This window comes from Lutra lutra, chromosome 1 (assembly GCF_902655055.1).
Source record: "Lutra lutra chromosome 1, mLutLut1.2, whole genome shotgun sequence".
In the NCBI taxonomy this organism is placed as follows: Eukaryota; Metazoa; Chordata; class Mammalia; order Carnivora; family Mustelidae; genus Lutra; species Lutra lutra.
In genome coordinates, this window is record NC_062278.1 from 186325047 (window position 1) to 186339091 (window position 14045).

General features: G+C 42.1%; 1 protein-coding gene and 1 pseudogene across 2 annotated transcripts in view; one reads left to right on the forward strand and one right to left on the reverse strand.

Annotated features, from left to right (window-relative positions):
• FRMD4B (FERM domain containing 4B) overlaps window positions 1-14045 on the forward strand; it is a 332329-nt gene that overhangs the window by 95263 nt on the left and 223021 nt on the right. For both annotated transcript variants that reach the window (XM_047747015.1, XM_047747034.1), the window contains exon 2: window positions 10046-10171. The gene's annotated coding sequence lies outside the window, so the exon portion shown is untranslated. The remainder of the gene's footprint in view (window positions 1-10045; window positions 10172-14045) is intronic.
• On the reverse strand, window positions 1259-1389 carry LOC125089456 (uncharacterized; annotated as a pseudogene).

A 14045-nucleotide genomic window follows, 5' to 3' on the forward strand; every position in this document is an offset into this window, starting at 1 on the left:
TTCGGCTCAGGTCATGATCTCAGGGTCCTGGGATCGAGCCCCGCATCGGGCTCTCTGCTCGGCAGGGAGCCTGCTTCCTCCTCTCTCTCTGCCTGTCTCTCTGCCTACTTGTGATCTCTCTGTCAAATAAATAAAAATAAAAATCTTTAAAAAAAAAATGTTTAGGATCCTTTTGCATTATAAAAATAATATAAGCCAGTCCTAGAGGGTTTGGAAAGTTCGGGGGGGGTGGGAGTGGGGGGGATCAGCCATAGCCCAGTCATAAAGAAATCCATGAGATGTTGAAATTGCCCATAAAATGTTAGGGTGGGAAGGGGCTTGTTGAATGATCGGATCCAACTTCTCGTTTTGCACGTGAAGAAACAGAGCTCTCGCTTCCTCACTGCCAGTTTTGAGCTGTTAACATGATGGTTTATGTGACTTCATAAGCACTTAGATTCTTGGGGACCTGGTAGAGACACAGAACCTGCTTACAGCCTGTTTTTGAGCAAAGGGGATGTGAAGGCTTAACACTAGGTGTACCTGTGGTTCCCTCTGCCCCCTGGTGTTCAGGAGGAGACATGGTCTTAAATAAGGTCAGTGTTACTTAGCCCTGACCTCCAGGAGCATTTCCCAGAGTGGTTTTTGGGCCACCTGCATTTGAGTCATTGAGGGTCCTTGTTGGAAATGAAGTTTTCTGGGACTCAACCCTGGTTTGTGAAATGAACACTAGAGCTGGAAGCAGGAATCTGCTCTTTTTTTTTTTAATTTAAACTTCAGTGAACATACAATGCAGTATTAGTTTTTGCAATAGAATTCAGTGATTCATCCCTTACATACAACACCCACTGCTCATCATAACAAGTGCCCTCCTTGGTACCTATCACCCGTCTAGCCCATCCCTCACCCACCTCCCTCCATCAACCTTTAGTTTGTTCTTCACCGTTAAGAGTGTCTTATGGCTTGTTTCCCTCTCTCCTTTTTTCCTTTTCCCCCTTCCCACATGTTCATCTATTTTCTCCCTTAAATTTCACATACGAGTGAGATCGTATGATATTTGTCTTTCTCTGACTTATTTCACTTAGCATAATATACTCTAGCTCTGTCCACGTTATTGCAAACGGCAAGATTTCGTTCTTTTCCATGGCTGAATAACATTCCATTGTATATATAAACCACGTCTTCTTTATTATTCATTCATCCATGGACATTGGAGCCCTCTTCACAGTTTGGCTGTTGTTGATAATGCTGCTATAAACACGGAGGTGCATTGAATCTGTATTTTTGTATCCTTTGGGCAAATACCTAGTAGTGCAATTGCTAGATCATAAGGTAGTTCTATTTTTCAATTAGCAATCATCGTGCCTCGGATAAACCTCACTGGCTATGATACTGCCACTGCACAAAGCTGGCCATTCTATTTTTAACTTTTTAACATGTATTTAAATTCAGCTAGCCAAGATATAGTACGTCATTGGTATTTGATATGATGTTCAATGAGTCATTAGTTCAGTATAGCTTTCTTAACAAACTCAGCCATCCATTGAAAAATAATAGTTTGTCAAAAAAAAATAAATAAGACTTCCCATATTGAATCATTCAAATTCTCTAATCTGTGATACATTGATGGTGGAGATAGGTGGGTAGAGAGAGAGAGATACTGAGTAAATGGGTGAAAAGTCGGGGACTCTGAACAAAGAAATTGTCAAAGGATTTTTCTGGGAGTGGAAATAGGGTGAATGAGAGAATGGGGCCTCCATTGTTCTATATAACTCAGAAACCTGGATTTGCAGAACACAAATCCTTTGGAATTCCTTTTTATAAGTATTCCTGCAGTCAAGCTATTTTTTTTGAGACACTAGAAATGCCTACAGAGTATTATTTCTTTGCTCGAGTGACATGTATGGCCAGTGGGAGAAAGGGAACCCTCTTTGTTGATAGAATAGGACATAGAAGGATCAAGCAGGGAATGAGGTGGGATCCAGGTTAGTTCATTTATTCACTTACTCATTTATTCAGCATTTGTTCATTGAACACCTTATGTGTGCCGGGCACGGCTGGAGATGCTGAGGACCCCGGAGAGACAGCAGGGTCCCTGTTTGTGCAGAGCTTATGGTCTATTATGGGGAAACGTCAATAGAGTTTAACAAGTTCATTTCAAATGGTGGCAAGTGCTGTGCTATGAAGCAATGAGGGCACTATGCCAAGTATGAATGTTGAAGGGCCAGTCTCTGGCGGGAAGGAACAATGTGAGAGATGGCATCTGACCTGAGACCATAGTGGCAAGAAGAAACCAGCCATGTACATACCTGGGGAAGAATTTGCAAAGAAAGGAAGCTGCGAGGACATGGTCCTGAGGGGCAGTTAGCTTGATATGTTTAGGGTGTATGAAGAAAACAGGCATGGCTAAAGCTTAATGACTAACAGGAGATTCAAGATAAAGTTCCAGAAGAAGACAGGGCCAAGCCACATACTATAATCATGCCACAGGGAGCAGTGTGGACTCTATTTTAAGTGTAATAGAAAGCCTCAGGAGACCTACATTCAGGGAGGGATGTTGATGTCTTCAGAGTTGGGTTTTTAGAAAAAAATCACTTCAGCACTCAAAATTACATAGAAACTTAGAATCAAGTCTTTAAAAGATATGCAACTGCTTCAGGAAAAGAAAGCCATTGGAAACCACAAAAGAAGAACTAAAGAAATGGTGAGATCTATCATCTACATGGAAAGGGAAGATCGCTATTATAAAATGGTGGTTTTTATAAAAAAAAAAAGGATTTCTAAATTCACTGCAGTTCTAAACAAAATCCCAACAGCATTCTAAAATTGAATGGAAATGTACAAATGCAAGAATTTAATAAGGGAGGTTTGCAAAAGAAGAAAAAGGAATGAGGACTTCCCCTAATTATCAAAATTTATTATAAAGCCATAGTAATTAAAACACTGTATTATTAGGGAGGGGGGGATTAAGAAAGAGATCAGTGGGACAGAATAGAGAGCCCAGTGATGGACTGAACATACATGGACCCTTCTATACAACACAGGAGGTGTTGAAATTCAGAATGGAAAACACGGACTACCAGAGGTAAATGAGTATCAAACTATCAGAATATCAGAAGCTTCCTAATTTACACTTTGTACAAAAATAAACTGAGATAGGCGGCGCCTGGGTGGCTCAGTGGATTAAGCCTCTGCCTTCGGCTCAGGTCATGATCTCCAGGTCCTGGGATCGAGCCCCACATCGGGCTCTCTGCTCAGCTGGGAGCCTGCTTCCTCCTCTCTCTCTCTCTCTGCCTGCTTGGGATCTCTGTCAAATAAATAAAATCTTTAAAAAAAAATAAATAAACTGAGATAAATTAAAAACCTAAATATAGAATGTAAAAATTCAAAACCTTTAGGGAGGGAAAAATAAGATATCTTTATACCCTTGGGATAGAGTGGATTTTATAAGCTAGAGACACAAAAAATCACACTTAAGAATAATGAGCTTGATGGATTTCCACTATATCCAAATGTATAACTTCTGCACAAAATAACATCATAAAATGAAAAGGCAAGTGACAAGCCAATAGAAGATATTTGCAACCTGATATAACCAACAAAGGCTACATTTCTAGAATCTCTAGCAAATTCCTATTAGTTGATAAGGAAAACTCAAACTATCTAGTCAAAAAATAGGCCACTTATTAACAGGCACTTTCCTGAGGGGGAGACATCAGTGAGCAATAAAATTGCAAAAAGGCTTTCCACATCCCTGATCAAAGCAAGAAATGCAAGTGTAAAATCCCAGGGTATCATTTTATGCCTATTGGAGTAGCAGAAATTCAAAAGGTTGAGTTAACAAGTCAAACTTGGCAAGGAATTGAGATAAACAGGCACTTGGGAGAGTAAGTTGTCATTCTCTAGTTAGACTTGAAATTTCATATGTTCTACAACAGATTCTATTGCAGACCTTAAGCAATCAACAGTGTTTCTCCAAGGAGGGGCTCTTGGCATTGTGCGAGGGACAAGTCTTTGTCACTCAGGACTTTCATGTACCTTAGAAAATTCAACATCGCAGCTCTACTCCACCCCCAGCTCACAAAAGAACGCACCCCACTTCCAAACGCCACCCCCAAGAGAGTTGGACTTAGCAGGAGAATGCCCTGCAGGTACACAGGGCTGCCACAGTATGAATGTGCTGGGACAGCCTCTGCCACTGAATGGAGAGATCTGGGCCCTGAAGGAGGACCATGGAGGGTGTGCGCTGGAGCATCCTTTGTTAGGACCAAAACCTGGACACCGTCCAAATAGACATCAGTCCAGAAAAGGAAAACGAAACTATGATATGATTGTGTGATAGAGCACTGTACAAGAATTCATGACCTACATCTGCATGCAGCAAAGTGAAAATAGCTCAAAAGCAGTGTTGACTACAGTGTCATATGCAGCATGATACACTTTATAAAAAATGTAAAACCCACAAGACTGTAGGATGTATTGTTTTGGGTAGACATGACACACAAACACACACAGCCATACGCATGTGTGAACTGGGCGGTTTAAATTCTGTGTGGTTCTATTTCTTGAAAGAGTAAATGGATGTGAAGAACAACATTAGTTCATTTTGGGTGATGGGCACATGGACGGGAGTTTGCCGCATTTTCCTTTGCATAGTGCTATGTTTTCGCCTTCACTCAGGGTGCTGGGTGGACAGTGGATAGGGCGAATGGAAAGGTGAGCAGGGGGGTGTGCATGGAGGCGGGGCAGTGAGGCTGTGCTGGATGTGGATTCCATCGCTGGAGGAGCTGCGGGAGGACCCTGGCGTCCTGCCAATACCACTTTGAACTTCAAGGGGTTGTGACCACTTTTCTGCCTCATTTCTCTATTGCCCAAAAGTTCTTCCTGGAATAACACTTCCTCTTGTTGCTTCCTCTGTCTTCTAAGCTATGATATTGTCACCTAAGCAAGCCAAGGATTTGTCAGCTGCTCATATTTTTGTAGCAGAATGGGACATTCTGTATAAAAAATTTAGGTGCTCTCCACCCCCATCCCTGCAGTTATGCTCCTACAGTTTTCTTAATTTTTTTCCTGTGTGTTTTTTTATTGTAAAAATATACATAAAGTAAAAATTACCATTCTAGCTATTTTCATTTTTTAAGGTTTTATTTATTTTATTTTAGAGCAAGCTCATGCGAGCATAGGGAGGGGCAGAGGGAGAGGAGAGAGAATCTCAAGCAGACTCCACTCTGAGTACAGAGCCCAACGCTGGATCTCACAGCCCCAAGATAATGACTTGAGCCAAAACCAAGAGTCAGAAGCCCAACTGACTGAGCTACCCAGACACCTCCCCATTCTACCTATTTTCAAATGTGCAACTCAACAACATTAATTATATTCACAGTGTTTTGCAACCATTTTCACCATCCATCTCCAGAACTTTGCCATCATTCCAGATTGAAACTCTGTGCCCATTAAATAGTGACTTCCATTCTTCAGTCTCTTTGTCCTCTGATAACCTCTCTTCTCCTCTCTGTCTCTATGAATTTGACTACTCTAGGCACCCCATACCAGCAGCATCATACACTATTTGTCCTTTTGCATCTGGCTTATTCAACCTATATAGTGTTTTTGAGATGTATCCACAATCCATCAGGATTCCATTCTTTTTAAAAACGAATACTGTGCCATTGCACATATATACACCACATTTTGTTTATCCACTTATCTGTCAGTGGACACTTGGGTTAGTTCTGTCTTTGGGCTACTGTGAACAATAAAACATATAATGCAGCTATGAACAGGGGTACAGCTGTCTATTCGTGTCCCTGCTTTCAATTCCTTGGAGTATATACCCAGACGTGGAATTCCTGGATCTTATGGTAATTCTATGTTTAATGTTTTTTAAGATTTTATTTATCTATTTGACAGACAGAGATCACAAGGAGGCAGAGAGTTAGGCAGAGAGAGAGGAAGGGAAGCAGGCCCCTCACCAAGCAGAGAGCCCAATGTGGGGCTTGATCCCAGGACCCCAGGTTCATGACCTGAGCCAAAGGCAGAGGCTTCAACCCACTGAGCCACCCAGGCGCCCCTCTATGTTTAATTTTTTAAGGAACTTCCTAGCCAGAACTGCCCACAATGGCAGCACCATTTGACATTCCCATCTGTAACGTGTAAGGATTCCAACTTTTCCACATTTTCACCAACACTTATTAATTTTCAGTTTGAAAATAGCCCATCTAATGGATATGATGTGGTGTCTTATTGTGGTTTTGTCCTATACTTCTCTTACAATTAGTGTTACGGAAGCATCATACATGTCCTCTGTCCAATCGATTGATCCATGATACCCATGGTTGGAGTATTTCTGCATTTCTCTAACTGCGTTCCACGGAACACAGGTCCTGTTACAAGCTTCTGGCATTGGGGGCTCAAGGGATATGGGATAGGATAGGTTAAACTGAGAAACAATGCAAACAACAACAACAAACCCAACTCAACAACCTTCCAGCAAAGTCAGATCAAGTACCTATCAACAAATTCAAAATCTAAGTGTGAGTTGGATGTGAAGAACAACGAAGATTTGGAAACAACTCCAGTGTCCATCAATAGATGAATGGATGAAGAAGATGTGCTATATATATGCAATAGAATATTACTCGGCCATAAAAAAGAATGAAATCTTGCCATGTGCAACAACAGGGATAGATCTATGAGGTTATAATGCTAAGTGAAGTAAGTCAATTAGAGAGAGACAAGTACCATATAATTTCACTCATCTGTGGAATTTTTTTAAAAAGATTTTATTTATTTACTTGTCAGAGAGAGAGAGAGCACACAAGCAGGCAGAGTGGCAGGCAGAGGCAGAGAGAGAAGCAGGCTCCCTGCTGAGCAAGGAGCCCAATGTGGGACTCGATCCCAGAACGCTGGGATCATGACCTGAGCCGAAGGCAAACACTTAACAGACTGAGCCACCCAGGCATGCCTCATCTGTGAAATTTAAGTAACAAAACATGAAAAAAAAAAAAAAGACAAACAACAACAACAACAAAATACCAATTCTAAATTATAGAGAACAAACATGGTTTCCCGAGAGCAGTTGGGTGGGGGATGGGTGACAGAGGTGAAGGGGTTTAAGAGGTTCCTTATTGTGATGAGCACTGAGTTATGTATAGAATTGTTGAATCACATTATTGTGCACATAAAACCCATGTAACACTGTTTATGAATTATATGTGAATTTAAAGAAAAATAAAATGAGGCTTTAAGGCTGTTAGGGTAGCCCTAATCCAGTCTGACTGGTGTCCTCCTTATAAGAAGAGGATATTTGGACACAGTAAGAGACACCAGGGATGTAGGACAGAGAAAAGATGCGGGAAGAGGCAGCAAGAGGGCAGCCACCTGCAAAAGAGAAACCACCCTTGCTGCCACCTTGATCTTGGGCTTCTAGCCTCCAGAAACTGTGAAGGCTGTTCAAGCCACCCAGCATATGGCATTCGTTGTGACAGCCTAAGCAAACTGGCACAGAGGTGATCATATGTCATCTGCCCTAACCTGCTGAGACCTTGAACGACTTTGCTCACCCTCAGGTACTTAATATCACAAGTATCCTTCACTGAGTTTTATGGGGAAGTTACAGGATACGCTCTAATTGCATTTGCATATTTGGTATATTCAAAGATCTTAAAGACATATCCTTCATAAATGCTACCAGTTTTTGTGGAATATATTCCCATAGTGCTTTTAGCTTATTTCTCCTTAGGAAGGACACATAGGGAGCCAGAGAGTATTATGCCAAGTGAAATAAGCCAATCAGAGAAAGAAATACCATATGATTTCACTCGTATCTGAAATTTAAGAAACAAACGAGGAAAGGGGAAAAAAAAGTGAGACAAGCCAAGAAACAGACTCTTAACTATAGAAAACGAACTGAGAGTTGCCAGAGGAGAGGTGGGTGGGGGGATGGGGGGAAATAGGTGTTGGGGATGAAGGCGTGCACTTTCGATGAGTACCCCATGATGTATGGAAGGACAGGATCATGATATCGTACTCCCAAAACTAATAGAACACCGTATATGAAGTATGCAAGAATTAAAATTTTAAAAAGAAAAAACAAAAACGACAACGAACTCACCAGCTGACAAGGTATCATATTTCCCCAACTCCGTTGCCTCATCTTCATAATATAATAAAACCTGTCTGATTTTCAGAGTTCCTAGAAGCGTCAGTGTGAGTGATGTGCCCCTGACACTGTATGGCTTATGGTGGGTACGCAATGATTAGTTGCTTTTCCAGGCAATCGGGAAATATCTGTTTCTCTCTTTTCTGTCTTTGTTGTTGTTGTTTTAAGACTTATTGATTTATTTTAGAGAGAGAACAAGCCCAAGTTGGGGGAGGGGAAGAGGGGGAGAATCTTCCAGCAGACTCCCCGCTGAGTGTGGAGCCTAGTGCCGGGGTTAATCTCCTCATCCTAAGATCATGACCTGAGCTGGAGTCATGAGTCAGCCACTTAACTGAGCCACTCAGGCGCCCCTCTCTTCTCTGCCCTTGTGATCTGAGCTGCCATCAACTGTGCAGTCTTTGTTAACACTAAAGAAGTAAGGGACTTAAGGAGTTTCCTTATACCTGATGCCAGATGCTGCCTGTTCTATCATTATTTATAAGACTTAATGACCCCTCAAGGAACTTGTGGTACCCGGTGGACACATGAAAGTTGTAGAGAGATGTTTTGATAATGCAGAAAATGTACTGAGTCATCGTAGTGCCAATTCCCCCATATCCTTCTGCAAGTCACCTTCTCTCTCTCCGAGCTGCCTTTATCTTATCTGTAAAGTGGAGTCTGGGACTACACTATACCTCTAGTATATTCTAAACCCAATCTTTTACCTGGAAGCCATGGGGCCTAGGAGACATGAGAGGTCTTCCTCCTGATTGGGTACTACCCAAACCATCACCCTAGTCCCATGGCTACACTCTAGCAACCTGCGATCCCACTATTTCAATTTAGTTTGGTTAGCATTTTAATGTTTACTGGAAAATGCCTTACATAAAATTAGCATCTTACTAGCTTTAAGATTCAAAGATAAGTGAACTGTTCTGTTTCCTAAAACAAATCTATTTTTGTCCTAAAAGGATACTGAAAATATTGCCTGCAGGAGACTCCCAACCTAAACCATGCCGTCATTGTGGTGGCGCTCCTGTTAGAAAAGATGGATGGGTCACATGGCGTCAGTAAGGAGACGGGGGCAAAGGGGCTGATGAACAAATCGTACTGAGTTCTTTCTGCGTCCTGCCGCCATCTTCCATGTCACTCCTGTGTCCTTGCCCAGGCAGAGCTGAGGAGCCTGTGGAGCAGGGAGGTGCCGCGGGGCTGGTCCCACAGTTGAATTTTATTTACCCACATGGCAAACCAGGGAATGTCACCCCTGCCACTTCCGCCCTGTTGTCCAGTTTGTGCACACCGGTATGTGTGAAACAGTTTGGCCTATAGTTGACAAGGAGAAGCTCACTTCCTGACTCTAGGAGAGCTTCTGAAGAATGGCTGTTGCCCTTTCTTTTACAGGGAAAATGCCAAGTACATGTAAATGAACATCTTATGGCATAACACACACTAAATTTCATCAGTATTCATGACATGCATTCCCTTCTCTCCACAACTGACAGCTGTTAAAAATGAGACTGGAGAGCGCTATCCTGGTTCTGGTGACTCTGGAACAAGGATTCGGAGGGGAGGTTTTATTGATTACTCCCACTTTCACAGCCCTGATTTTACAACTGACTGTAGATAAGGTTTAGCCCTGCAGAATCTCCCCTCCAGAGACAGCGACACCCTCTAGTCAATGAAATGCATTATGGAAGGGGCCCAATCAGTACCAGATCTCTAGTTGTTGAGAATCGCCTCAGTTTCATTTATATTTTGAGATAGCTCTCTTTTAAATCTCATTAGGGTAAATTTCTAAAACTGTGATTAAACTGTAGCCAGCCAAGGGAAAATTAGAAATAAATTAGAAGTATCGCCAGTCTGAGAGCTCCACTTCTTTCCTGTGCACATACGGAAATTAAGGAGCCTCTCTTTTCTGCATTACAGGTTTTGATGAGAAATCCAGAAGGAAGAATGTGTGAAAGAAAAAGATGACATCTGCGCACAGCCAGTCAAACCTGAAGATTATTACAGTGAAAACGAAAAGAGAGCAAGAGAATACTTACTAGTAAGGTAAGTGGACATCTCTATTAATACTGAAGTCTGGTGGCTCAGAACAAGAGAATGGGTTTCCACATGTCCATGTGTGAGTGTACATTGACTTGTCAAATGGGGATAGTATAGGATGGATAGGATACATGATATGATCTAACATCAAAATATTTGTGCTGTAGCAATGAGGAAGAAAATTAGTACATGCAGTTAGCTCCCTATTCTCAAATGAAACCAAAATGCCCAAAAGTTGAATAATAGACTCGCTTTTTATAAAGGGGTTCTCTTCTCAGACAGCAAAACAAACAAAAACTTAGTAAGTCCTGCACTAATTATCCAGCGCCATCGACACATTTCCTCCAGTGTATTTATACACTCAGTTGTAAAATTACTATCTTTTTGTTCACAGCTGAGCACTTGACCCGCGAAGTCTAGTGGGCAGTTGAGCAAGCTAATGGTTGACTGTTTTCACACATGCAATGATTTTCGTGCTTAGCTTTATTGTAATAAATGTGTGCTTTGTACATTTAGTATTAATACTTTGGGGATTTTTTGCCCCATTTTCCACTGCTTTTTAAAAGATAATAAGAGGGGAAATGAAATATTTCATTATAGCAGTGCTATGCAAACCAAACTGCCAGGCGTGTAGGCAGTCCCACTCTATGATAGCTCAGATGTTTCTTCATTAGCTTATCTCAGAAGTCCCTATTTGATGCGCAAAGGTAATTTGAAGGATATTGACATATAACGTGCAGAAGTATGGGTTGTGCACAAGCAGCAAGTACAACAGTTCAGGACAGCATTTTTGCAGTCAAAATGCTTCCTTGAGTGAAATAAACAGTTGGATTGCAACGTCCACGTGCCTGTCGGGGAGGACTGTCACCTAGCCATCAAGGACATGGACTCAAGATTCTTGCTGTTCCACTGACCACTTTTATGAGTGTGGCCAAAATGATTAATCTTCCTTTGCCTCGTTTTTTTTTTTGGTTTGTTTTTTTTTTTTGAGTCAAAGAGGGCTAGTAGATGAGATGAATTAATAGATACAAAGCGCTTGGAAGAATGGCGAGCGCACAAACAGGGCTCAGTAGTTCATAGCTGATTTTATCATTGAGCAAAGTAGAGGCTCCTTCAGGGATGGAAATTAACCGTTGTTGGTTTTTTGTGGAGTAGGATGTGGAGGAGCCTAGAAGATGTAAGGGAAAAGGAGGGGACAGTCTAACCCTGGGTTCGTAGGCACTGTCCACGCCGCTATCACGGGAACCCATGAGGTTAAGGATAAAAGCTCTCAAACTCTTAGTCATTTAGGTACTTTGAGAAGAATCAGAGAATATAAACGTTAAGTGATGTAGGATCTTAAATTACAAATCAGGTCAACTCAGACTCTTAGCTGTAATCTGTAAGGCATGGTATGATCTGGCCATGGCCACTTATCTCGCCCCTCTCCCTCTTAGCGTTCTTGGCTCACTCATTCCTTCTTCATGTCCCTCTGAATCACACCAGCTCTTTTGCACACACTATCTGCTTGACATGTTACCCATGAGCCTTTGCGCTCACTACCCAGCACAGCCTGTAAGCCTCCCTCCCTGCTCCTCACCCTCTTGTGTGTTGCTTTCCATCTGTCTCAGACCTGTCTGCAAAGGAGAACCCCTACCCCGTGACATCATCTCCCAAAAAAACACCCCTACTGACATTCTTTTTTTTTTTTATTTTTTTTTAATTTACTTTATTTAACAGAGAGAGAGAGAGATCACAAGTAGGCAGAGAGGCATGCAGAGAGAGAGAAAGGGAAGCAGGTTCCTCTCTGATCAGAGAGCCTGATGCGGGGCTCAATCCCAGGACCCTGAGATCATGACCTGAGTCGAAGGCAGAGACTTTAACCCACTGAGCCACCCAGGCGCCCCCCCCACTGACATTCTTATCAACAGTAACTGTGATAGCCTTTTTGTACATATTCTCCCAACAAGGAACACTGAAAATTCTTTTTTTCCTTACCATCTGACAGGTGATGAGCTTGGCTATTTAAAGTAGGTAGAAGAGAGGGGCGCCTGGGTGGCTCAGTCAATTAAACATCTGTCTTCGGCTCGGGTCCTGATCCCAGCTGGGATCGGGTCCCACATCAGTCTCCCTGTTTAGTGGAGAGTTTGCTTCTTTCTCTCACTCTGACCACCCCCCTCTGTTTATGCTCTCTCTCTTTCTCTCTCTCTCTCTCAAATGAATAAATAGAAATTTTTTTAAAAAATAAAGTAGGTAAGAGAGAGGATGCACAGATCGACAGAAAGGGCAGGAGTTAACCATTCATTCACTCATCGTCAGAGCCTGTCTCCATTATGGCACTCATTCTTACTGGGAATTCTTTTCTTTTCTTTTAAGATTTTATTTATTTATTTGACAGAGAGAGATCACAAGTTGGCAGAGAGGCAGGCAGAGAGAGAGGGGGGTGGGGGAAGCAGGCTCCCTGCTGAGCAGAGAGCCCTATGCGGGGCTTGATCCCAGGACCCTGAGATCATGATCTGAGCTAAAGGCAGAGGCTTAACCCACTGAGCCACCCAGGTTCCCCAGGAATTATTTTCTTTACTCGGTTCTTCAGTAATTTTTCCCACCTTCCTTACTGGTCTGTAAGTTCTGCAAGGCCCAGGATAGTGTTTTCATGGTAATATTCTGGGATCCTGGTCCAGCAGCTGCTGTATATGATATACTTGGAACCATTCTGGGAATGACAGAATGAAAGAAAGCAACGGGGTACCTGATCTCAGGAGCACAGGTCTTGTCATTGAGACGGATGATTGCTTTACAGGACTAGAGGTTCAGAACTAGAACAGGGAGATAATCAGTGGGCCTCACAAAAAATTAGCCTCATGGGGGCAGGAGCGAGATTCTAAATGCTGACTCATCAACGCAAATAAGGACCAACTTGAATAGTTATAGACCCGTACGGTTGGGCAGGATGTTTACCCTTCAGATGCAGGATTGTGTGGAGGTGGGCAGAGTTCAGGGGTGGGGCTCAGGGCAGTGATCACTTGCCCACCACTATGGAGAAAATTTTAGTATTTTAATATCAAGTGCAGCTGCATACATGCATTGTCACTGAATATCAGCCCTGATTATAGTATACGTTGTTTAAATAACCAACTGCACCTGTCAGACTGGCAAGGATGAAAAAAAATTCTAAATACCCCTGTGGGGAAGACATGGACAAAAAGGCTCTCAGAGTCACTGTTAATGAAACTGTCAGTAAGAGCAATATTTTTGGAAGCTAACTTGGCAGTATTTATCAAAATGTTAAATGCACATTTCCGTTAACCAGATAATAGAACTTTATCTTCCAGACAAACTGGTATGAGTCCAAAATGCTGTATGTACAAGTGCGATCACTCTAGTGTTATTTTAATAACAAAAATATGGGAGCAGTTTTTATTATCTATTAATAGAAGAGCAGTAAATAAGTGATGGCATTTCCATCCGATAGAACAATGTGGCCCATAAAATGTGTTAAGGATTTCCTGCCAAAATCGTGTATACTATGCAAATAGTATAGCAAATACTGTTTGTTGAAAGCAAATGAACATAACCCACATGTCCATCAGCAGATGAATGGACAAGCAAAATTTGGTCTTCAATGGAATATTCTTCAGCCATAAAGAGGAATGAACTTCTGATACATGTTACAATATGGACGAACCTTGGAAACATTACACTAAGTGACACCAAAGGGCCAACATTACACGACTTAACTTCCATGAATTATCTGGAATAGGGAAATTCATAGAGCAAGTAGAAATTATCAGGAGCTGGGATGAGGGAGGAATGGGGGGCTAGTGATTAATGGCTACTCTTTGGGGTGCTGGAAAAATTCTGGAGACAGACATTGGTGATGGTTGCAAAACATTGTGACTGT